General features: G+C 35.7%; 1 long non-coding RNA gene across 5 annotated transcripts in view; it reads right to left on the bottom strand.

Annotated features, from left to right (window-relative positions):
- Window positions 1-25,025, bottom strand: part of LOC138857017 (uncharacterized) — a 293,806-nt gene that overhangs the window by 102,669 nt on the left and 166,112 nt on the right. For all 5 annotated transcript variants that reach the window (XR_011396012.1, XR_011396009.1, XR_011396011.1 and 2 more), the window contains exon 4: window positions 5,011-5,208. This is a non-coding gene — a long non-coding RNA (uncharacterized lncRNA). The remainder of the gene's footprint in view (window positions 1-5,010; window positions 5,209-25,025) is intronic.

The following is a 25,025-nucleotide window of genomic DNA, read 5'->3' as shown; positions in this document are numbered from 1 at the left end:
TTATCGAGATTATTTTGTGAAATTCAGAAATGTCGGAGTTAACCTAAAATAAAAACGAGCTGCTTGGGAATGCTGTTTAAAATCAGTTAAATCTTCACAAAAAAAAAGTATAGAGATAACTTACACTAAACAATCTTCAAGTCATAACTTCAATGAAATTTTTGCCAAGTAGACTTATGTAATTAATAAGCATGCCACTAGGGTTCATCAGAAGGGATGGTTAATTGCTAAAAGGTTTCGAAATTTGATGATAGATGAGGTATAGATGACTACTGAACAGCTTGTAGAGGCTTTTTCACACCTACACATTCACTTTTTTCGTATCTTAGTGGCATTTGAACATCAAGTTTCTCAAAAAGCTCGCTTCCTCAACTTTGGAGTTTGTTTTATCACTTTGTAATTCCGTGGCACTCAAATACCACATTTAATCGGCACTTAGAAGTGCAGCAATGCACGATCTGTAGTAAATCGAAGCTGTCGCTCTGTCTGCCCAAAAATTAACACGCGTGCAGCAGATAATGCACGCATGCGCCGCAGCCAAAAATTCAGTACTGTGATTTCTAAATTGATTATAAATGGTTAGTAGTAAAACATTTTTCACATGCAGCTAAAATATGCATTTATTATAGTTATTATTGGTGAAAGACGTGTAGCGCATGGCAAATCGATTAAACCGCAAATGCATATACAATACATATATATATATATATACAGTCAAGCGGTTGGCATGTGTTAAACAATTATTTACAGAGCTGACGTAAAAAACAAGCGCCACACAAAACCACCGAAAGGTAAATAGAGATTTTTGTATTGTTGTTTTTCTAAGTTTTGTTTTCTTTCGCTGGGCTCTAAGTCAATGTGTTGCGCCTACAAAAAAAGTAAATAGCGCTACAAACGTCAGCAAGCTGAAGTCAATAAAACCACGAGGGCGGCATGTGGCGCTTAAAGAAAATTGCCCAGTCATGTTACAAAACTGTTTACTGAATTTTATATGCAATTACACACAGTGCCAGCAACAAAAACATGTTGTGATTTTGTAAACGATTTGGCGGACGCCGAGTTTTAGGCCCAAAGAAGAGTGGCTCATGCATACACGCACACATATATAAAATATAATATATATACATAAATGTATATCTAAGAAGAGAAAAGTGCTGACATTTTGCCGCCTGCAAATGAAATCCTTTGCGCCTCGCCGAATTTTGTGGTTAATAAGCGTGGCAAGGCGGCAGCTGGCATTTGCACAAACTTCCTTCGCAGCAGAACAAAAAATAAAGCAAAATGTTTTGGTGCAAAGCCATGCGAATATATGCGTCTGGACAGGACATCTAGCCACATAATTTGAAAAGTTACTCAAACGTAAAACCGCAGAAAGGATATATGGCACGAAGTAGGATGTAAGTGGCAGCACTGTGGATACACACAAATGAGCATGCATGCTTGTGTTAAGGTATTGGCTAAGTGCAAGTATATACACACATACCTATATGCGTCTTAGATGTATATTCGATACGAAACATAACGACACTGTTTTTTTTGCAGGAAGCACCGCAGGCTTTGTTTTACAATGCAGAGAAAAAAAAATAAATTATATATATAAATATTTATTTTGGCTATAAATAGTACATTCAAAAACAAATATATTTAGTTATTTATGGGATGTGGTCATACAACCATATAATGCATAAGTATATATTATATATTTCAGTTTATATTGCCCATATGTTCACATTCGCACCGTGATTTTATTGTGTTGAGTTCGTTGGAGCTTTTTCAGTTTATATAAGTGTTAAAAGCAATATGACTAAGCAAAATGTACTATATTTCTGGCAGTCCGCAACAGGAATTCAATTATCGATTTTTTTGGTTACATCATGTCAACCTGCTGATTTGCAAATATCAAATTTGTGTTTCCCAATTGCGTATTGGCGATTTATATTGAAAAATACAGCCGTGAGATTTTGCGATTTTGAAGTCTGTGAAAGTTTTGCTCTCATAATTTAGTTTCTATTCTTTTAATTCGTATTTAAATAGTGTAATAATATTCCTAATGTTTCAAAAAACTGGTATGGAGAAGCTTATTAATAATATATTTTATTTTTTTTTTATGAAATTTACTGTTAAAATTCAGCCAAAGCCCCTTTCATTACTTCCTATGAGTTGAAAAAGATAACTCATAATAGAATTAGTATTCGTATTACATATATAAGATAAACTTTTAAAACCATTGGAGAATTGTAAATGAATTATGCTAGTGAATGAAATCACAATGCAAAAGTTGGCAACAAGATATTTTGTGTGATGCGACGCAAAGTGTGCTACTTGAACGAAATTTGGTTTTAAGATGAAGCTTTTCCGTGTTCACTATGTATCTTAAGTTGCAAAATGTCTTCAAATATTTGCTTCAAATGCACTCATGATTTTTAGAATACATATAAACTACCTAGATCACAGTATGGTAAAAATAAATTTTTTGACATAAACCCTCGCACTTTTTGTAGTTTTCATAAATTTACTGGCATACTCGTGTTTTATGCTTTTTGAAGAATATTACTAGGTGTACGATTCTTGGAATAACGTCTGGTATTTATAGACAATGTGTGCAATAATAGTTATTTGAAATATTTAATATTTGCGCTTATCAGTTCAGTGCTACTGCAATTATTGGGAGTATTAAATTAACAGTGTGTTTAATAATTTTCAACAAAATGAGAGTACTTATTTTTAAGCAGAGAGGGTTGCCATATAAAGAGTTAGGTTTGGTGTAGGTAGATTCGTCAACGTATATTTACTACCAGGCGTTCTTTTTCCAAGAATATTCTATGTTAAAACTTTATCATTTGCAACATATTTGAGCAAGCTTTAATCTTTACAGAAACAGAACGTTTCAGTAAATATTGAAAATCTATACGTTCAGCAATATTTATAGTAAAATTGTGGAATTTTCGTAAGTATTAAGCATTATTCGAGAATGCTTGCGTTCTACGGCTTTTTTTCTGCAAATAGCAAATAATTTAAATGTCACACGCTGTTAACAAACCAGATATTGAAATCTGTTTTTAAAAATGGCAATCCAATTGTCTAACACTTAGTAAACAGACTATACAACATAAATTACGGGAGCAAAGCACTCGTATCATAACGACGAATTGACACAATTTTCGTTTGACAATAATGGTAATGAAGACATCAAGGTTGAAGCGATAAAAGCTAACATTTACCAAATAATAAAAGAACTAATGAAAAGGCGAAAGAAACCAAAGTTATCATTTGTTGAAAAACACGTTCAAAACAAAGATTAAATTTTACAGAAAATATATGAAAATCGAAGTTGAAATTGTGTATGACCTTCACTTTGCGCTTCAAATGTCTGTTAATTTGCTTTTTAACAAGCAATATCAACGAGTCCTTGCCATTGACCTTCACTAGATGTTGCTATCAATGTAGATTTGTGCGTGTGCGTATGCGGAAAAACACCTAAAATGTTAGAACTTTTGGCTTGCAACTTCGTTATAGATTTGTGGCGGTATTTGATAAGCCTTTATAGACTTTGTGTGTTTCGTGGTAAATATTTTCTTAATATACACAATTGTGTGCGCTGAAAAATAGCATATTTGACGCTATTGCCTTAGAGACTCGAGCTAAATAATAGAAATATGTGTGGAGAAGTTAATCAACAATGGTACAAAGTGCTGGTATGCGCAAATATTTCTTCAGCTGTTGACAGAAGACAAGAAAACAGCTGTGACTATTTGACTTTTTAGTAGTCACCTAAAATTAGAAATTTCTTTATTTTAAGCCATTTGTTCTAACGAAACATTTAAACGGGTTTCCAAAAAAAAAAAAAAAAAAAATTGCCGAAAAATTGTGAAAAATAGCAACGAAATTGCGTGTCATGCCGAAAAATGCGTCTGCTCACATTTATTTGGTTCTATTGCGCATATTCTGTATTTGTTCACGCTTTTGTTAATTTTATCACTTTTTTTCATTAAATTTGAATTAGCGGCTTCCTGTTCGATCTATCACGTCATTGACAAAATTGACACCTTCAAATCATGATATCGGTCACTGAATACCACTTCGACTGCCAAGCCCACCTAACGGCTGCCACGCTGCGCCCCGTTCCAGCTCTTTGCACCGAAACACAGTCACGGCCACTTATCTACTTGGAATCTCTTATCGGTTGCGCACTTCCCCTGGAACGCATAACTAAACGTAACGAAATTCCACAAACCTGCACCACTTTTTTCCCATTCCCAACTGCGTTTGCAATCGTTTGAATGAATAAAAACAGCAACAACAGTTATACTGCCTCACACCCAACAGCGCTACTTTCTATTTGGTCGCTCTCAAGCACTTGTCGCCAATAATTTTAATCTAAAGAATGTCTCAAATATCATAAAATCAGTACAGAAAACTTGGCCATCGCCTGACATTAAATTGCAGGCATGTTGTTGTTGGCGGCTTGACTTGATAACACTGTTACATTGAAAGTTTGTGTGGATTTATCTCAACGGCTGTCGTGAGCTAGTGTGCGTGTGCGCTTAATTGACTTGACATATATGTGTGTTTGTGTAAGTGTAAGTGAATTTTATTGGTACACACACACACACATACACGTATAAATATAACAGAATTTATTTGTAATTATTTGCTGTTGTAATGAAAGGCGTTCCCGGCTATTTATTGCACTTCAATAAAAGCAGAGTGATACTATTATATATACTATATGTACATGTCTGTATATATGTATGTCGGAGCATTACCACAAATATGTCCACAACTATTTATTATTTTTATGTTTTTTGTTTTTAATTGCGTTTATATTTTTTTAAGCTTGTGATGACAAATGCCGCCCTCGTAAATAATGTAAAGTTTGTTAGGCTGTCATAGGCGGGTGGTCCCAAGGTATTGGGTAGTTTTCCAGCGCATTTCTATAAGACTACAAGTGTAGGTGTGTATGTGTGTAGGTATAAGATTGCGAACAAAAATTAATGACAAAGTACTTACAACCGTTATGGTTCCACGCAAAATATGTTTACTTAACTTTTCACGTACTACGTTATCGTTTGATTGGAAATTTTTCGTTTTGCGCCGAACGTGCTGCGCATTTTTGCTAAATATTTGTATTGGTTTGTTTATTGATTGCCGGTGATCCAATGAGATTTCGTGCAGTGCTCGTGTGCTGGCTTATTGACGTTGACATAACTGTAAATAGAAAATATTTTGCACATATTAATGGAATTTCACCGTTATTTTTACAAATATATGACACATAGGTTCTTTGAAAGATATTGAAATTCTTTAAATTATTAATCAATGAGCTCAACCACCAGTTATTAAATAAAATATGCGGGGTGACTCAAAATTGAACTTGTGGAACACTTGTGAAAAACAGATTTCTTTTACAGGGTGTGAGCTATGCTTGAATAACATAATATGATGAATCAGGCGACATAATGTTAATACATGTGATATGTATAGTAAAATTTTGAAGTTGTGTAGCAAATACTAATAATTTTTTATACCCTCAAAATCTGGTATGTTAAATTTTTTTTCCTATAACAAGAACTAAAAAGCAGCGCACGTGCCGCTCACGCATTATATATCCATAGTTCACATGCGCCACTATTCTAAAACTCTTTAAAGTTGCTAAAATAATGTCGCCTTATTCTTTTGTTGTTTTCATTTACTGCCATTTTTTCAATTATCGATGATAATATATTGTTATAAATGTATACACATAAATACCTACACACGATATAAATGTATTTATGAGCCGTAAAATCATGCCATCTTTACAATGTGTACTAGGCACTAATTTTCGATAAAGTAATTATTACGATATAGAAAAGAATTTATGAGACGAAATTTATTATACGATAAATGCACTCGACATAATAACTAACGACGCTGGCTAATAATCGACTCAGCAACGTGGGGAATACCTTTTCTGGTGGCAGCTGTACTAAATTTTTATTGACCAAGCGACAATTTTATAAAGGAAATGAATTTCGGCCATGTCATTTTATGCAAAAATATGCGGTTGGCAATAAGCAATATTGAATAATATAATATATATCTTATACATCGTGGCTGGTGCTAAATAAAATATTTATTTCTAGATCACTTTTCCGCCTAAAAATTACTCTCCAACAGCATGTTGTGCTGTGAAACGCCTTGAAAAGTAGAAAAAATATTAACAACAGAAACATACATTTTTTTCCTAATATACAATACGGAGAATGTTTCAGTGAGATACGAAACTTAACTTCTCCAACGAATAACTATTATAACTTGTTTTATCTTTTAATAAAATAAACTAGTAGGTGTAAAAATTGCTAAACTCCAGCACCTCTCTCGAAGAAAAGTAAGCATTTTAATATCTTGTAAAAAATGAATAAAAACACCTATAATTTTGGTTGCAATTTGTTGTTTGTATACCACATTCCGCATCAAATAAAATCACTGTTGCATATCGTCGTCATGACAATGTGCTCTGCTTGATATTAAGACCATCTGGTTGTGGTTTATTCTCATATAACTCCACATATGTATGGCTTTACACAAACACATACAAGAAGTCACACATAAAGTCGTACGTGTAATCTATGGCCATGAAACTCCAACATGCATCTAACCCATTTTTAACAGGCACTCGACCAACTGCAGCCCGCACCATATCGGCGATTGGGAAAGCGGTCAGTGACAGTCGCCTGCTGCGCTATTTAATTGCGCTATAATTTCATATGAAATGAGCGCTAAATTAAAGTAAAAACAAAAAAAAAAAACAAAAAAAAAACGAATTCGCAAAGAAGTCAACAAAACAATAAAAATCATAACAAACAACACAGTCGAGCCGCTGGCACCTCATAAACTTTACAGAAAACAGAAAACAAACTACAAAAAGATATTATTTTATATATCATTCTTGTACTTTCTATTTGCGATAATTTCGCGTAAACTTTAAACGAAAATATCTTTGTAATACGAGTAGTACGGCCCCATCGGTATATGGGCATAACACAGCCATAGCCGGCACTCCAATGTGTTTGGACGCGGCTATCAATTGGCGTTTGCGATAACTAACCGTGACCTAGTGCAGTCAGAATGGCACTTCCGTGGTCATTGTTGGAGCAAAATTAATCGGTAAGTTTCCAAAGTGATCGCCTTGAACTAATTACCAAACATGTGTTTTTTTTTATTAATGTGTACTTAGACAGACGTTTGATTGAGATATCGTGGCAGTTGTTATATTCGGTTACGCTGAGATCGGAATATTTGTGTTTTCCGAAGGTATTAAAAAAATTTATTTCTAGATCACTACTCCGCCTAAAAATTTGCTCTTCAATAGCATGTTTTACGCAAACGCACACACAAAATAATTAAAATAATAGACCCAATATACACATTTTTTGCTATTGTTGCGGTTGTTTTGGGTTTTTGTCCGTCAACAAATTCATTGAATTCGTTATCGGTTCATGAGTATGTTTTTCTTTATTCTTTTATTATTTTTTAACTAACGGCACATGTATAGATAAATTTCTACTTGTTTACTTTTTCTGACAAAGAAAAAATCGTTTTATTTACATGTTAGCATAGCTTTGTGTGGATCTAATAGCCACAGCGCCTAAAGTAGAGCCGCTCTAGCAAAGCTGTCGCCTTTTTGCATTATTTGGTCAATAAATGAGTTAGATAATACGTTTGGACAATTGGGTTCAGTAGTGACCATTGCATCATGTTAATAATCACGTTGCATTTGGGTTTACAAAGGTTTTAATTCTGCTACTTGAACAAGGTAGCAGTACTTTGGTGAGATTAAACATGTGAATACACGTATGCATAATGAGTGATTTGGAATTAGATTCTGTTAGGGAGCACTGTATTCAAGTACCACTAATTCGATGTTAGTTGAGTCTGAAGTATGTACGTGCAACGTATGAATTAGATATCAATAAAACTTAATGCTGAAACTTAAACTATAATACATTTATATATATATATATACCTAACTTAATCATATTATTATATCATATCATAAATAAGTGATCTGTGATATTGATAGATATAAATATTGTAACATTAAACATGCAGTAATTCTGTTGAAAGTTATTGAAGGCAAAGTTTAACAACTTGTTATATAGACAAAATTACTATTGTGACTATTTCTAGCTACAAGTCACCGTAGAGAAGAGGTGTAGAGAGATGGAAAATATAAACTGATTCTTATATCTATCTCAATTGAATATTTAAAACAACTGTTAAATGAAAAATACTCTGTGCAACGTGATGTTGGGTTGTAATAATATTTCGTAACCGATTTCAATTACCAGAAGGTTTCGTGGTTCCAAGTAGCTTAAGCTCATATTTAATGCGCAAAGTTCTTGGAATTACCACGAAATCAGAAAAGAACATTGTAATAAAAAATATTTGTCAAAAATCATTAACTTTACTTTGAATGTGAAAATTTAATACGCAAAATCAGTAGATAACGCATTCAAAATAATTACATGCAATAAATATCAACATTTAACAACGTAAATAAAAATTGACAAGCTCATAAGCTAACAGTTGCAAAAGTTCTCGGAAATTACCGCTAACCTGTTATCTCTTTTCTATGCTGCCAGCAAATATTGAGATTGTGCGTGGTAATGCTTGTAAAATTGCTAAAGAGTTCTTCTCGGAATTGTGCTATAAAAACAATTGTCGGCAATACTTAATTTTCCTTTTTTGCCACCAAAGTGACTAAAATATATTGGCGCTTCAAAGGCAATCTTCTCAACAAAAAATTAAGGTGGAACGAACAGCTCAATGAAACTCGCTAACACCACTACAAGCACGAATGCCTATAACACGAACACTTATCAGCTGTGCAACACAGCATGGCGGCTAAGAGTTGCGCCAAATTAGAGAAAAATTGCCGAGCGTATTTATCGGAAAATTATTTCCAGTTAGCAGACAAGCGTAGATATAAAGAAAAGGTGCAAAAAGTGTGAGGCCGCACAGAGCGAAAATCAAGAATTAACAAAAAAAATATATACAAACGGCAAGCGATTAAAAAGTGCAGGATCAGCCAGCAGAGCGTTTACCTGGGCGCTCAGCTACATCACTTATGCATATAATTGAGTGAGAGTCCAGCGCATGAAAAGCGTGTTTCCACATTTTATCACAATTGTATATTGCTATCTGCTGAGATTTTTGCTGCAAAATTTATGTAGCGTGCATAATTTGAGGAAAAACAGCGCGCAGGCACCAGCTGATATTGACAATTGCAATTAGACCGTAATCAGTGCCTCAATGCCCAGCTTCAGTGGCGGTCCAACCTATGTACTTACCATAGTACATATTTATATACAATGTGAGCGTGAGTTGTTGTCACTGTGTGCTGTAATTGTACCAGGTAATATGCTTCAAGCTGGTAACTGTCAAAAAGGGTAAGATTTATGTCAATTGGTCAATGTTGTTGTTTTGCGGGATTGCCGTTGAATCGTTGCCGCTACTATGTTAATAGGCTTGTAATTCTTTCTTTTTCGTCGAAGTTAGGACGGTTTTGCAAAATTAATGTACACCTTTCTTTAGTTACGCTTAGAAGCCGTTAAAAACTGGGCAATTCAATGTTCACTAGATGGTAGTTTAGGTTGGAAAGTGGGTAAAAATAATTTGAGGTTAAGAATGCGTGAAAACTGTCTAAAATATCATAAAAGTGAGAAGTTTCGAAAAGTTTTATAAAACCAGTTTCGATTATACGTCGATTTATTAACATAAAATAACACAGGTAGCACTCTAAAATTTTGTATGAAGCAACCGAGTTTAGTTCTACTTAATAGAGACAAAAACGAAGCAAAAACTTAAATGATTCTGAATTGAGAAAGGTATTTAGCTAACCCCAATGTTGCAAAGTTCTCACTTCATTTAATTACTTCATAAACAAGTTCACCAAACGTTGCACAGAATTAAATTCGTCTTCCATATTATTTATTTATCTCATACCGCTAACGACTATACGAAAAAAATACGAAATTTTTTTTTGCAGCAAATTCCACAACCCACTTTCCACCACATCTTTTATTGCTTTTTCAACACACAATGAAAAGCTGTCAAAAGCATGCACGAATTTCCCCACAGCACTCATGCATATCAATAAGCCATTATGGTCGGTTTTAAATTAACACAATGAACATATGTTTACACTTCCACAAGAAATGGAGGAATGCGTGTATAATCGAAGCATCAACGAAGCCACTTGCTGTAATATGTACAATAGAAGGAAATGCAAAGGAATGGAAATTGCTTTTTGTATGCGTAGTTTGTGTTGCGGACAATACTTCGAAGCACCCCAAAGCATTTAATTCACACTGACGATGTGAGTAACAGTTTAACCGACAATAAATACTAATAGCATGAGTTTCTTTACCTTGCACCCCAAAAGTATGCTACTATTGAAATTGAAGTTTTATAAAGTGGTAGCAATGGCGCGGTCATGAATGCTACTCAGGATATTTTCAACAAAAATCTGCAATAATTTCGTTAGAATACATGTGGACGCGCGAGCGCAACTATTCGTGTCGGAAACTAAATACTTAAAGGCATGCATATTTTCGGTGAATTTATGCACACTCATACTAGAATTTCAGTCCATTTCTCTAAAGTACGTCTAAGTCGCATATGTGTGCAGTCGTTAGCTAGCAATTTGCCACAAGTGCAGGCATTCGTATAATTTCATTGTCCTTTTTCAGCTGTTTTCACACAATAAATAAGTATCTTTCTCTTTTTTCGGCAATAAACTTCCAGCGAAGTGAAAATGATTTACATTATTCATTGAAAAGCGGAATAGAAAATATCAGCACATGGAAAAACCGTGCAAAGTTTCTGCACTTAAGTTCTTAAGTTTGCTTACATTCCCAGCGAAAGCACTTTATATGCTACCATGTTCCATCTGCTATATACATATGTTCTTGCTGATTACTTTTACTCGGCGGGAGAAAAGTCTGTGCCCCAAACGATGTATCCTGTTACAGGAAATACAACAGAATATGGAAAATTGCAGTAAGGTTAAAATATTACTCGTTAGGTGAATAGACCAATGCGAAATGCTAAGCGTTTGTTTTCGAAATTTCTTTGGTAGAAAGCATATATGCTTTTAATGCAGATATTTTTTAGGTCTTTGGCTGAGCTTATAGCTCAAATGGTTTAATAAAACATTTGTAATTTCTTTAACAGGTATATTCTAAAGTTTTGTGGAACAATAGTAACAGCTGATGTGTGGAACGTATTTGTGGAATGTATTAATTATAGCAAAAATTGATTACTGTCTCAAGAGTGTCCTGCCAACAACATGAAAATTTGGATATGCCATTTTCAGAAACCCGTTTTGATATTTCCTAATGGGTAGTTCGATTACTTATATTACATTCACGCATTTGGGGTATGCGTTTGAAAACGAAAGCTTTTTCGGCACTTTCGCTTACGAATTTACCCACAAAATGCAATGTTTGTTTCCCGCCATTTCGAGTGTCTAGCAAATTTAATGAAGTTAACGCTAACGCGATGGCGAAGAATGAAGTGAGAGCTGAGTTGCTAGTAGGTGTAGTGGGTGAAGGTAGTCGTCGGGCGCATAAATGCAAATTTCAAACTCAGACAAATATATTTTCACTAAGGCAAAGGCAGACAAACCGACAGAAAGCGAAATGGGGGGTGGGGTAAGAGAAGTGCAAATACAATTGTTGGAAGCGTAGACGAAGCATGCTTGCAACTGTATGTGTGTAGTCAACCATAAAGTCAAATTATTTTTTAGTTAGGCGAAGCAACTTTCTGCGAGGCAGACAGAAATATGACAGCTAGTCAGACCGTTAAACTGTGAAATATGCAGACAAATGGACGCATAAATTCGTATATATAAGCATTGTAGGCATGCGTGTATGTATATGTGAAAGCAGCGAAAATTCACTTATTTGTTGCACGGTAAGCTCAGTGAATCGCATGCTGCCGGTCAGCAGCTGTTGGTCTCGCGTGGTTCCGTCTGTTTAGAGGTTTCTTTGCTTGCTGGGCTCACAGCTGCGCCACTCAACTCAACTGCGTGGCAAAGTTCACGCTTGTCGCAGGTTGTCTATCGCGCTGCGCTTCGGCATTTTGTTAGCAACATGTTAGTAAATTAATAGATATATCTTCCACCCACAACGTTATTTAATGCCTTGGGGACTGTCGACGAGGAATGCAACATGCAACGTGTGTTGTTTGTAATGAAATTCGAATGGAATTCTTTCGTGAAAGCATTGGAACATGCGCAAATGGGTCGGGTTTCGTTTGTTTATTGCTTGGCGAGCATAAAGAAATGAGAATGAAAGATTATGGCGGAATAGATAAAGCCGCGAGTCGGTAAGGTGAATTGGGGGGTGCTTAAAGCCACTAAAGAAATGTAATAACCCAGTTAGTTGTTAGACAGTGTCTGCCTTGATGATGATCTCCATATGTAATTCAGTGCTTAAAAAGATTACTCTCACCTAAGCTTTTTGTAAGCTTATCACTTATGCTTTTAAAGTTTAGATAGTCCGGAGGAAAGATTCAGCAGCTTTTAATGAGAGAAACCTTCATAAAGGAAGCTATAATTTTTTATGGAAAACTTCGCACGATTACCTCATATCACGCTAAGGATTTCATTCAGATTTGTTTGATCTAGGTTTCAATACATAAAGTCACTGCTCCCACATTGAGCTAAGCTTTTCCCTCTCTCTCTCTCTCTCTCTGTCTCTTCATTTCCAAAGTTTCGTATTGAACTATGCAAAATTGAATATATTTTATAAGAGAAAATCTGATACCGGATAACAGTTATTGCAGTAGGGTGTTCCAAGCAGCTGTTATTTTAAATTCTCAAATGGGCGAAAATATGCAATTTGCATTTAAATTAAATAAATAATGGGCGCAACGCTATTGCACGCTGGAAAAATGTATGTCCGACCAAAAAATGTCAACGGCAACCACTTTCCTCTGCATGAAATAGAACAAAATTTTAATTTTCCATTTCATTTGCATGATAGTGAAAGTGCGAATGTGTTTGTGTGTGAAGAGGTAGACTGAAAACTAATGGGCGTACAATTGCACACGCACATATATATGTATATATATTAGGGTGGAGCGAAAAAAATATTTTTTTTTTTGCTTAGCCTGAGCGTAAAATCTGTAGATTATAAAAAAAGAAAATTTTTGGACAATTTATTTTTATTAATTTTAACAGCTAGAGGCGGCCCACTCAGTTCTAAAGTAAATTTTATTTCGTAAAAACTTTTTGATAAGTGTTCTAGAAGCTGTGGAGAGTCCTCTTTCTGGCCAATTAAAAGTTATCAACTTAAAAAAAAATGTTGTGGTCATAATTGGAGTTTAAAAAAAAATTGTGTCAAAAACCGTCACATTCGGTATTTTTTATTTACATGTAAGGAGTTTAAACCAAAAATAATTTTTTTTGTCCAAAAATTTTCTTCTATTATAATCTACAGATTTTACCCTCAAAAAAAATTTTTTTTTCGCTCCACCCTACTAAGTATATATGTTTACAATATAGACTGCTGCAGAGAACTCATAGGAAAATCCACAAAAAAGATAATGCAACATATAAACATGCCTTTCGCCCAGCAAATGTTGCATGTCGCTTATGATGATTTACCGTTGACCGCAAAAATATTTTATTGTGCCACTGGTGGAATTTTTAATGAAAACTTTTACCTTTTTACACACCGCCGCAGCCGTTCACCACTCGCTGCACACCTTTGGTTGCAGCATTCAAAGTGCTTTTGAATTTAATTTGTGAGCAGGGCGTGCAATATTAAATTGTTGCTGGCATTGTTCGACAATTGCATGTCACATAGAACGTGCCACAAAGGCGCATAGGCTTTCGAATAGCACAAAAATGGGCGTTGCGCCAATAAATTTAGGATTAACGAATTGCTCAACGAAAATAAAAAGGACATTTTTCGCTGCACCAACACTCCTACACACACGCACACAAACAGTTGCGCTACTTCGTGCCACAAATGAGCGGTAGCGTGAATGTAATGTAGTGAAATGCAATGAAGGCGGCAGTCGATTGGTGGTGGTTTGTGCACGTCGACCGGTTAGTGAGGAGCATGCAAAATTTTGTGGTTTTCCGGTAGCTGAAAAGGTGTTTTCAATGCTCTTCCGTTCCTTGTTCACCAACACAAAGCATTATTGTGTTCTTGCCGGCAGCACAAGCGTAGCGAATTCAACGCTTCTGTCGCCGCCGCCGCCGCCAACGCCTTTGTCTTCACATTATTTTGCTTTGTATATCCTTTGCGGCCTTTTACGCTTGCATGAGTAGGCGTTCTCGCTCATTTATTGCAACATACTTGCAACGGTACATTTATGCATTTAACCCGTGTGTGCGTGTTTGGGTGCCTGTTTTGGCTACAACTTCCGCTTGCGGCCGCTTCAATGCTCAGCTGCATTAAGATTTTTCAATGAATTACATTTTTTTTGTTTTTTGACAATTTGGCCACGGTCCAAAATTGGTTTCGAATTACATTTCATTGCAGAAAAGTACAAAAGCGCTATGCGCTTGTAATAAGGTCAGCAATAATGTGGCAAGAAAGAGGTGGAAAAACCAGCATCTTATAGGCCTTGTGCTGCCAAAAAGGACATGGCAGAAGCGAGATATTTCTGCGAAGGAGTAAACAAGGTGGCACTTTGAGGGGAGAGCGCGGATTTCAAATATATATACATATATTTATTGGTTTAAATTTCATTTTATTTCAAATTAAATTTAGAAATTTTAAATAGTTCTTTTTTGTTTCATTTAAAAAATTTTAAAAATATGTTATGGAAAAAAAAGAAAAATTAAAACACTCTGTTTATGTGAAATGCATTGGTTTTGTTGCAGCTTATCACAAAGTAGTGGTACATTAGTAAAACATTTTAAGCTCATTATAACTATATGGTACACCCTAATAACATAAACTTTTAAGATTTAAACATAGATAGCTGCTACTTTTTTTTATAGTAATACACCAGTGTAGCGAAAATCATATGCACAGTGGGTCGATCTGCAGTAAAACATAGGCACTTATAGTACTTAGTTTTCGTACAGTTGTTCGAAATAAATCTTTGCTTTGTTTCTGTGGTTTAACAGTGCATATGCGAGTATGTCTGAAAAATAGATAATAGATAAAAATATTTTTAAGAGTCCCGTTAGATATTATAGAAACAGAATAACTTGTCTCACTTTTTTATATTAATATTTGTTTTTACAAAAATTCAGCGGACGCACACCACTGTGCTACAGTTATCGCGCATGCCAGCGGAATGATTGAAATGCCGAGCCACTTGAGAATCAGCTACTATCAGTAATAAATTAAATTTAAATAAATCGATTAACGAAAATGTGAAGAAGGTGGGCAGTACTTTAATATATAGTAGCAGCGCTGAACGCATGAAACTTGAAGACCCAAATAATTTCTTCTATTTAAATATAATAAAAATGTCATTGAAGAAAGCGGTAAATTCGTGGGTTTGCCATTATTAAAAAGCAAATACATTTACCTATATAGAAATATATTATTAAATTTGGGTTCTTTGACATTTGACGTTAAAAAAAGATAATTGAACGATATAGCGAGTTGGGGAGGTGAACTTAGATAATAAAAAAGAAGGTCAAAAATCAAAACCTAATGCTAATATTATAACTAGAGCAACAACGGAAAAGATTAATGTCTATATAATATGCCTTTATTGTAATTATACGCTAGTATGACGTCATAAACTTCATTTTCTCATAGTACCTCTAAAAGTCCTTAATCATTCAATGAAATGTGCCTGTTCTTTTCATGATTCGTATATTCTTTGATGAGAGCGGTAATCTAAGTTTTTCTAGAGAAAAGTGGGGTGTCTTTTTGGTGTAAAGTAATTGTTTACTGGCAAATGAGATCAGATATACGAAGCAAGATGAGCAATACCAGAATGTGATACATTGAATATTACATGAATACAAACATTAAAAGCGAAAAGTTAACAGGAAGCACTTAAACAGTTAACTTTACGAACAAGTAATGAACCAATTTCACTAAATGACTTTGTGCCTTTTCAGTTAAAGCCACATATGTATAATAACCGATTCGCTTCTTGGCAAATAATGGTATTTCGCTTTAATTTCGGAAAGTCCACAGGGAATGACAGAAGTGTGTGACCGCTGCTGTTATTGTTACGCAGTCACTAATCGTGTGCGAGCGCCTTGCAGCCCTCCCACTGTGACAGTGTCTATTAAAGACGCTAATGATGACAGTTGCGCTGTCACGTGCACGTCGTTATGTTTTATTTTCTGTCAATATTTGCAAAAATGTCACATTTCCGTCATTGTAGTCAGACACGTTTTCTCAGTCAATTGACTGCTTCCAGGAGTGCCAACTTTTAGTTTATATAGAAAACATATACAAATATACATACATACCTATATACCATATAACTGTAATTATGTGCGCTGCGTTTATGTTTTGTTTTGCCTGTCAGCTGCAGTTGTCGAAATTTCGCTTATGTCACGTTATGTTGCAGCCCGCACACACGCATTTCCACTAAATTTTCATAGATAAACATATGCGCCCGACTTTTTGTCATATTGCTTATGACTTTTCTGCTTCATTGTCTATGATTTGCAATATTTTGTCAATAAATCGTTTGAAAATATGACAACTTATTTCTTGTCCCCACTTTAATTTCCCATACGAGCAAACTCTATTGATTTGTTTGTCAATGCTGCCGAGCAATAGGCAAAATTTGAGCTGGAATATTTGCCAAATAACACGTTTGCGTTTGAGAAAGGTAGAAATATATAATATGTATATATGCAGAGGCGCAGTAATAAAGTCTTTTGTGACATATACAAGTATGTGTATAGTGTCTTTATATCTAGCCGCACGTGTGGCAGCCAAATATTTTTACACTTTCGCAGTGTTTGCTCTTGGCCGGGTGCTGTCATAATTCATGCGAAATTCATAAATTCAATGTTGGTTTTAATTCATAATCCTTTGCCTTTGATATATGAGCTGTTTTTTGTTTGCTCAAATATGCCACAAGCCGCATGCCACATGCCACATATGCTTCTGTCTACTTCAATGAGAGTTTGAGTGGCGCATACTAATAAATTTTCGAACAGTTTGTGGATTATAGTGTGCTCAAAAGCATTACTTCTAAGCTGATAACTAAATTTATGACATAATTTTTGTCTGCTGCCACGAGGTAAGTCTAATTTGAATTGTATGAAAAGGCCATGAAGAGGCAAGTGTTTTTTCTAATTTTTTCATAATTTAAATATCTTTAGTTTTATCATTTTACTGACACGAATATAGGAGTGTGTCTTCGGTAAATTTAAGTTAAATGCTCCTAAATGTAGGCAATAATTTTAATTATTATAACCATAATAAGGAAAAACAAAATGCTAAAAGTTTGCCGGATGATGTTGAGTCAATATAAAGTTCCAATCAATCTATTATAAAAACTATTTGCTCTTGTGAAGCTTTCACTGTAACGAAATTTTTTTATACTGTATGCATTTCCCAAAACAGCACAGTAGTTACATATTACACACATGAGAGTAGTATATAGTATATGTGTACAAAGTGTATCCCAAAATATGAATTTATGTATGTACGTAAGTTGGCACATTCGGCAAAAGGCCACTATCTTCGAAATGCATGACCCTTTACATTGTCTGAAAATAATATTTCTTTAAAATTACCCTAAAAATATAGTTAAAGAAACCATAGACATAAAATTGAATGGGTAAACTATGTAAACTACTGAAATAAAATATACAAAAACAACATCAAAAGCAATGACTACATAAATTACACATTTTTATGACCACGAAAACTGTGCCGAACCAACTAACTCGAATCGTATTTCTATGCAGATGACAAATTAGAATAAATTCCAATGGTGACAATGCACACATGTGTGAGACCTATGAGTCATAGCTGCTGTCATACAAAAGTTTACACACTCGTGAGTAGCGAAAGCTGAAGCAAAGCACTCACAAACAGCTGACCTACATATAATCAGCTGCTTTGACGACACACTGCCAAGACGCAGCGCCATGGGGAAGGCAGACATCCGCATCTCCAGCTCCTGTGAAAGGAGAAGACGGCATTGTTGTGCCGCTAAAACGAAATTCCTGCAGTCATCAAAAAGTGAATAAATACAAGCATTCCAACACGAGTGTAAATTATCGGCCGGCTTGCGTTGGCTGGTGTATGGCAGAGGTCGGCTCGGCCCGACGCACCGCCGTAGGCTTAAAATTTCAAACTATTTTTATGACTTACGCAGGCGTAGTTTGCAGAGAAAAGAGATTTATTGTTCGACATATCCAGTGTAGTAGTGGAGTGGTGGACTCGCGAAAACCCATGCGAAGAAGAAGTTGAAGAGATTTTGGCGAAACAGCGGCGTTGGGCGCATAATGACGCAAAAGTCGGCAACAAAGTTTCGCTGTTGACATAATCGCTTGAAATTTACGTTGCAATCACATTTAAAGGACACTCGGTGTAATGGAGACGGCGAACAAGCGCTTGGAGAATATGCAAAACATGAATGTGTTCGTGTCGGTGGTAAGGTGACGGCGCCAAGCCTGAATTTAAGTATTTGATTATACACTCCGAGTAGAGAAATAAATAAAAAGGATCCTGAAAAAGTTGCGAAAATTTGAGTTGCGCATAAAAGTTTTCCAATTCAGCGAAAAGCAAAATTGGTAAACAGATAAAGGCATTGATTGAATTTTATGGCTGCTGGCAGCGCAAGCATACCGATAAGGATAATTACAGCAAGGAAAAAAAGTTTGGCAAGCAACAATGCTATTGATAGATTTTGAAGAGCTAAGTGGAAAGAAAGTTGTTAAAAGGGACGCTTGTATTGCGCAAGCATTAAGTGTATGTGGTAGGCTGAGCTGGCAGCCGGTTAAAGCCGGTTAAGGCAGCTGCCTGCCGCTATTCAAATTTGATTAGGGTCATTACGTTGCTAATGCGCTAGGCGCAGTTGTGGCTCACATAGTTGAGCGCATATTTAAAGCAGAAAGTTTAGACGCCCAAAAGTATGCTTCCACTTCTGGTCGAATTGAGTGAAGCTTTTCAGCAGCTGCGTCGCAAAATATAAAGAGCTTATACAACCCGAGTCCTATTGTCTTAATTGTCGCATAAAAAAAATTTGCAGCATTTAACGCACACTTGGTGCTTCGATATAGACAATAGAAATGCTTGTGTACTAATAAACTAAACATTTAGTAATGGAAAAATTATACACTGTCACAAGCAGCCTTGAAAAAAGAATCAATTAAATTGTAATCTGTGGAGAATTATTGGAAAAGTGTTAGTAAAGGCACTTAACGATTTTAGTTTTGGCATAACATCCTTTCTAACGATATTGTAACTAAAATATAACTTATATTGTAACACAAAGAAAATATATACAGTTATATAATAAGTATGTACAAAAATATTTTGTCGTAAATAGTATTGTTGTCAAGTAAATCGCTGAAAACTATTTTCGATACAGCTTATCCAAGAATGGGAGTGCGACTTCGTTAAATTGTTTAGAAGAGCACCTAGATGTAGGCAACATTTTCCATTAATAAGCTTTGGCTTATATAAAAAAAATGCCAATAATTTTCCAACAAAAATATCTATTCAAGGATATTACTGTATTTCTAAAATAATCACAAAATTATTCTTGTGTGCTTGAGTCAAAGCGACGCATAATACAAACAAAATTCCTTCACACATAAAGTTCAGTTCAAGGTATCTTATTTAGTACAACAGCTTGTGCGCGACCAAAATAAACTGACTACTGGCAATGGGTTTACTATTGACTCCACTGTGATACATAAAACTAAAATAGTACTTAGACTGCAAACATTGGACTAACTTCGCCACTGTTGCCAAGCGAAGTAAGGCCATAAAACGCACACATATCTACACAACTTTTCTATGACAATCCACTTTATTTTTAGGTTATCGTTCACTGAATAAATTTTAGTTTCTCTCTATTCAACTCATTCCTTTTTAGTGTATATTTCTATTGATTTTGCTTCATTATTTTATATAACCGAAATGTCCACAAAAAAATAGTCAATGTGCGTGTAGTGAATTTTATATTAGGAAGCGCTATGTACAGAGCTTGTATTTAATTTCCCTCTTGTAGTTTGTATATTTTTTATTGTCCTGCCTTGGCGTCATCAATTCTTTGTGTGTTATTTTCGCTTTCGTATTTAACTGGCGTTGGCGTTGTGAAATATGCAAAGAAATGGTGTATTATTAATAATTTTCCAGTCTTCTTAGAGCGCAGCCAAAAATTTATGAATGAAGTTCGTGGCATACCAAACATACACTGAAAAATTATTCAAAGACTTTCTAAATAAAAATTAAAGGATAGGCATATAAACATATATACGCGAATTCATTAAAAAAATTTCAAGTGAATTCAAGTTGAGTTATATCGATGTTGTAGGGTACCCGAAAAGGTATACTTTAAAACGAGTAATCTCTACAGCCAATGAGAGTCCAAAAGGCCAACTGAATCGAAAGCGAATGAATTCATTAAAAAAATGTCAAAAATAAGCGAAAAGTTGCGCAGAGGTAAATCAGGGAAAATTATATTATATTTCGTACATTTTTGGGTCTGTGAGGTTTGTAATATTTTTTAGATATTTTTTTTTTTGATATTTTTTTTTTTGATATTTTTTTTTGATAATATTTTATTAATCATTTAAGTTATTTGCAATTATTTGAAATATCACTTTTAATAATGGGTTATGAGCAGAATATTCGCTTAGGTTGATTTTGAGATAAATTGTGTCTATATTTGTTGAGATATGTAAAAAATTATCAGTACTGTATAAGCTTTATATTATCCAATAGAATTTGTTTCAGGGTAGTTTAAGAACTCTGAGACACATCCAATTTAGCAGTTGACGTAGCTTTTCCATGAATTTGCAGTACTTTCTACTTTCAGTGTGTTGGCGCTTAAATGTTATGACAACAGCTAAATTGTGATACATCAATCAGGAGATTGACAAGTAGGAGTGGGACAAATACTAACAAAACCAAAAGAAAGTAAAAAAAAAAACTAGAATAACCCATGTTGGCCTTACTGGTTAGTTATAATGGTAATGTTAGTCGTAATGACGACAGAATGAGGAGAGTTCATGTAAGCAATACAAAAATATAGTATTTCGTGAATAAAAGTGCGCCCACAGCTGATATTTGCAGTATGACAGCACTAAAATGATTTGTCATTCGTGGCGTTTCGTTGTTTTTCGCGGCCTGTCGGCTTTGCGCGCTTATATTATATACTTGTTATTTTTATTTGTGTTTTCTATTTCACAAACTTTGTATGGAAAGAATTTATATTTACTTTTTGTATTAGTATGTGTAAACATTTTATGATCAATGCGAAAGTAACCATTTGCTGGTTGCTAAGTGAGTTCGACAACTGATGACGTCGACTTTTGCCGGTTCGCTGATGACGCCTACGAATTACGGCTGACTTTTTGCCTTCAAGGATTTTTATATGTAAGGAAATAAGTGAATTGCTTAGTATTAAGGCGAGCTGACGCTTAATTCTGATAATGCGTGCCACATCACTTGTTTTTCTTACTTTACTTTTTCGACTTACTTTTTTTATAACCACGCTTCATTAGCCCAAGGCAGTTGCGTGTCAGCTTTTAACGTAGTTTTTATGGTCAAAACTTTCGCTTTTGTTGCCGCGCTTATTTAATAATTTAGTGAACATAACGCGTGGTTGTCATTAATTGGCACGCATGCCTCGGAGCCTGGTCAGTGCGGCTGAGTCATACAACACGCATAAAGAAGCGATTGGGTAATAAAAGTAATATGAAAGCTGATATATTGTCTTTAATGCCACTAAGTAATTTTGTAGCAGTATTTCATTGTCAAATTTTTGGGTAGGGGAGGTGTGGAAAATGCGAGCCTTTCATAATTTTAAGGTTAGATATGTGTAAAGAGATCAGCACTTAATATGTTGCCTTCCAGCGTGGCTAGAAAAATCATTAATGAGCTAAAGAATCGAAGTCGGTTACTATATGTAGAATAAGCACAATAAATATGAATATTGTGCACAAATGGCGTGCAAAAATTGAACCATCGATCGATCCTAAAGATCCATGATTTTAGATGAGCTCGAAGCTGAGTTGTGCTGCATTTCATATAATTTTACTGATCTCTAAGCTTTTATGAAGTGCAGCGAAACTCAATTTTAGTAATATTTTTATATCCCCAATACAAAGAGTTGGATTCTCAAAATCCTTCTATTGGTCTCGGTCAACTCTTTTATAAACGAACTGGACCTTAAAGATATTAGCCGTGTTTCCCAAATATCACGCCAACAACGATCTCACTAATAAATTACCACTAACAGCCTGTTTGGGTTCTGCAAAAAAAACAGCATTTCTTAAATAAGCAATACTTCCGATGACTGCACGATCAATGATCATGGTCTCGGTCAGCCATAAACATTAAAGAGAGAAAAAATTGCAAGCATTTGCGATTGAATGAGCTTTTACGCTATTTTCACCGCATACTTACATAATAACTGCATGTAAATAACTGCTAAAAACACGCCTCAATGCTGGGTTATAATGAAAATCGAAGTCGAATGGCCGGACTGGGCAGCCAAACAACCGGGCAGCGAGCTTGTAGACCCGCTAACGCCCCAATAAATGAGTGAATCAAACAGCAAAACAAAAGTTAGAAACGAAAACTATGCATATATATAGCAAAGCAACAAGCAATGCCAAGGCTGCACACTACTAAGAGTAGAAAAAAGTGTAGCTAAATTTCTAAGTAGTGTTTAACGCGCTAAGCAGGCGCAGGCGCACGCGACTGGGGCACTCAGCCAACGAGCTGAGGCAAGCAGTTGAACCGGCCAGCAAGTTGAGTTTGCAGGCGGCAGTCCGCTAGCCAAGCAGTCAAACAGCCAAGATTGGCAATTGGATTTCATGCTAGCAGTGAAGCGTACGATCGCGCGATCGGTTGTTGATCGCCTGATAACAAGATTAGAAAATAAGATTTATCTCACAGATTGATAGATTCGATTACCGGAGAAGTTGTTGGAGGAGGCGCGCCAAGTATTGCAGGCCGCTACATTGGCTGGCTGCATATCTGGAGGTGCAACTGCAATAGTGTGGAGCGCAATGTGTTGTGTGGCATGAAAAGAATCGCCTACGAACGATCAATGCAGGCGGCTAACTGCAAGGACGCGAATCATTTGCAGCTCGACGGCGTGGTAATTACAACACAGGCAGCCGTAGTGCAGTTTTGTGCTGCGTTTAGTTGCGCTTCGTTAGACAGAAATTGACTGTGGCCGCCCCCACCGCGCGCTGTTGCAAATAAGCATTTAATAGACTTTCAACTGGTTTCTGACCAACTGAAATTGTTGTTGCGGCACAAGCGCTTCCTGGCACGCAGCAGCGCGCGCACAGCTGTATATGCAACTGCGCTTGTATATGCCGCTTGCAACATTGCATTCGCGATGGCGCTGGCAAAATGCCGTGCTATCTGCGCATATTTACTAATTTAATAATTCAAAAGCATTTAAATTCCTAATCATATCGCGTAAAATGTGGCAGCCACAACCACAACACGCGGCTGTGTTACCACATACGCTGCGCTAGTAGTGGTGTTGTACGACTACTTGTAGGATCAGCTTGGATTAGCTGTAGGCACAGACGCAGGCGTATTTAATCGCGTTGTGGCATATAAACGAAGAACAAGAAGCAGAAGATAAAAGTTTAAGAATAAGCGAGTCTTGAACGTTGTGGTTGAAATTCTCAATACTGCGTTGGCGCAACTCAAGCGTGCAACGTGCAACCTGGCACATGGCATTTTGTGGCAAGTGCTGCAAGTGCTGCTTTTCCAGTTACTTTCGGTGTTAGTCGCATAGTTGTTGCTTGTCAATTCTACACGCTTACCTTTACAGCTACCAGCAGTTGCTGGCAACAGCATTAACAAGTGTTTTGCCGTTGCTGCCACAAACAACAACTTATTAAACAGCATTGTTGTTTTTGTAGCGTATTACTAGCTACTTTTAGTTGGCAATTTGTAGCCTAACAAGATTCGCTGTCTTTTTATGTTGGCCGATATTTGTGCGCTTGCCACACTGCCTTGTTGCCTGCTAGTTACAAGTGTTTAAAGTGTTGCGTGCGCATTCTTTTTATAATTTTCAGTTCTTTTTCTTGTTGTTGTTAATCAGTGTTTGTGCGAGATTGTGGATCACTAGACGCCGCCTTCTCTTTTTCTGCTTCATTTGGCGGCTAAGTCATCACGGCTGCGATTAGGCGAAAGCTCTTTGGTACTTAATGATAAATAATTCTATAAAATATATTAAACATTTTTCTTTCTCACACTTCTTGATCGCTTTCCGTGACATTTATTAGCGGTTTAAGTAAACTTTAATAAATGATTAGTCTAAGTGATGATATAATCTTCGAATTTGCGGCAGATTGCAGTGTGGATACCGGCTTGTAGGCACATAAGTGGTGCATTTCTGTTAAAAGTACGAATATTGCCACAGAGTAGTTTCAATGCTCGCTTACCAGTCGCTGGCCCATGGAATTTAATATCGTAAAAGTATACGAACTTGAAAATCTATAGTTGTATTTTATTAATAAAAATTGCATCATTCATCTCATATCGCTTTTTAATTATTCTACAACAAATTGTTAATTGAATGAGGCTTGCATGTACAAATATTTGCGTTTGTCATCAGCGGTGTATAGTGAAGGCGCCAACCGCTATGTCAACACATTTCACTTACGAGTACATATGAAATATATATATCGATAACTATATCTTCTATTTTGTGTAGCGGTTTGTGCATGTGTGGTGTTAATTTTTGCAGTTTTCTATGTGATTCTAACGATAATTTCGGCAGTACATCTTGAATGGTAGAGTTTGCAGTTCTTTGCTCCTGTCTGAAGCAGCAAATTAGATAAACGTTAAATTGCTGAGCGCTTAAAAATTTCC

This window comes from Bactrocera oleae, chromosome 4 (assembly GCF_042242935.1).
Source record: "Bactrocera oleae isolate idBacOlea1 chromosome 4, idBacOlea1, whole genome shotgun sequence".
Taxonomy (NCBI): domain Eukaryota; kingdom Metazoa; phylum Arthropoda; class Insecta; order Diptera; family Tephritidae; genus Bactrocera; species Bactrocera oleae.
The sequence above is the reverse complement of the archived record's forward strand: the minus strand, read 5'-3'. Positions and strand labels throughout refer to the sequence as shown.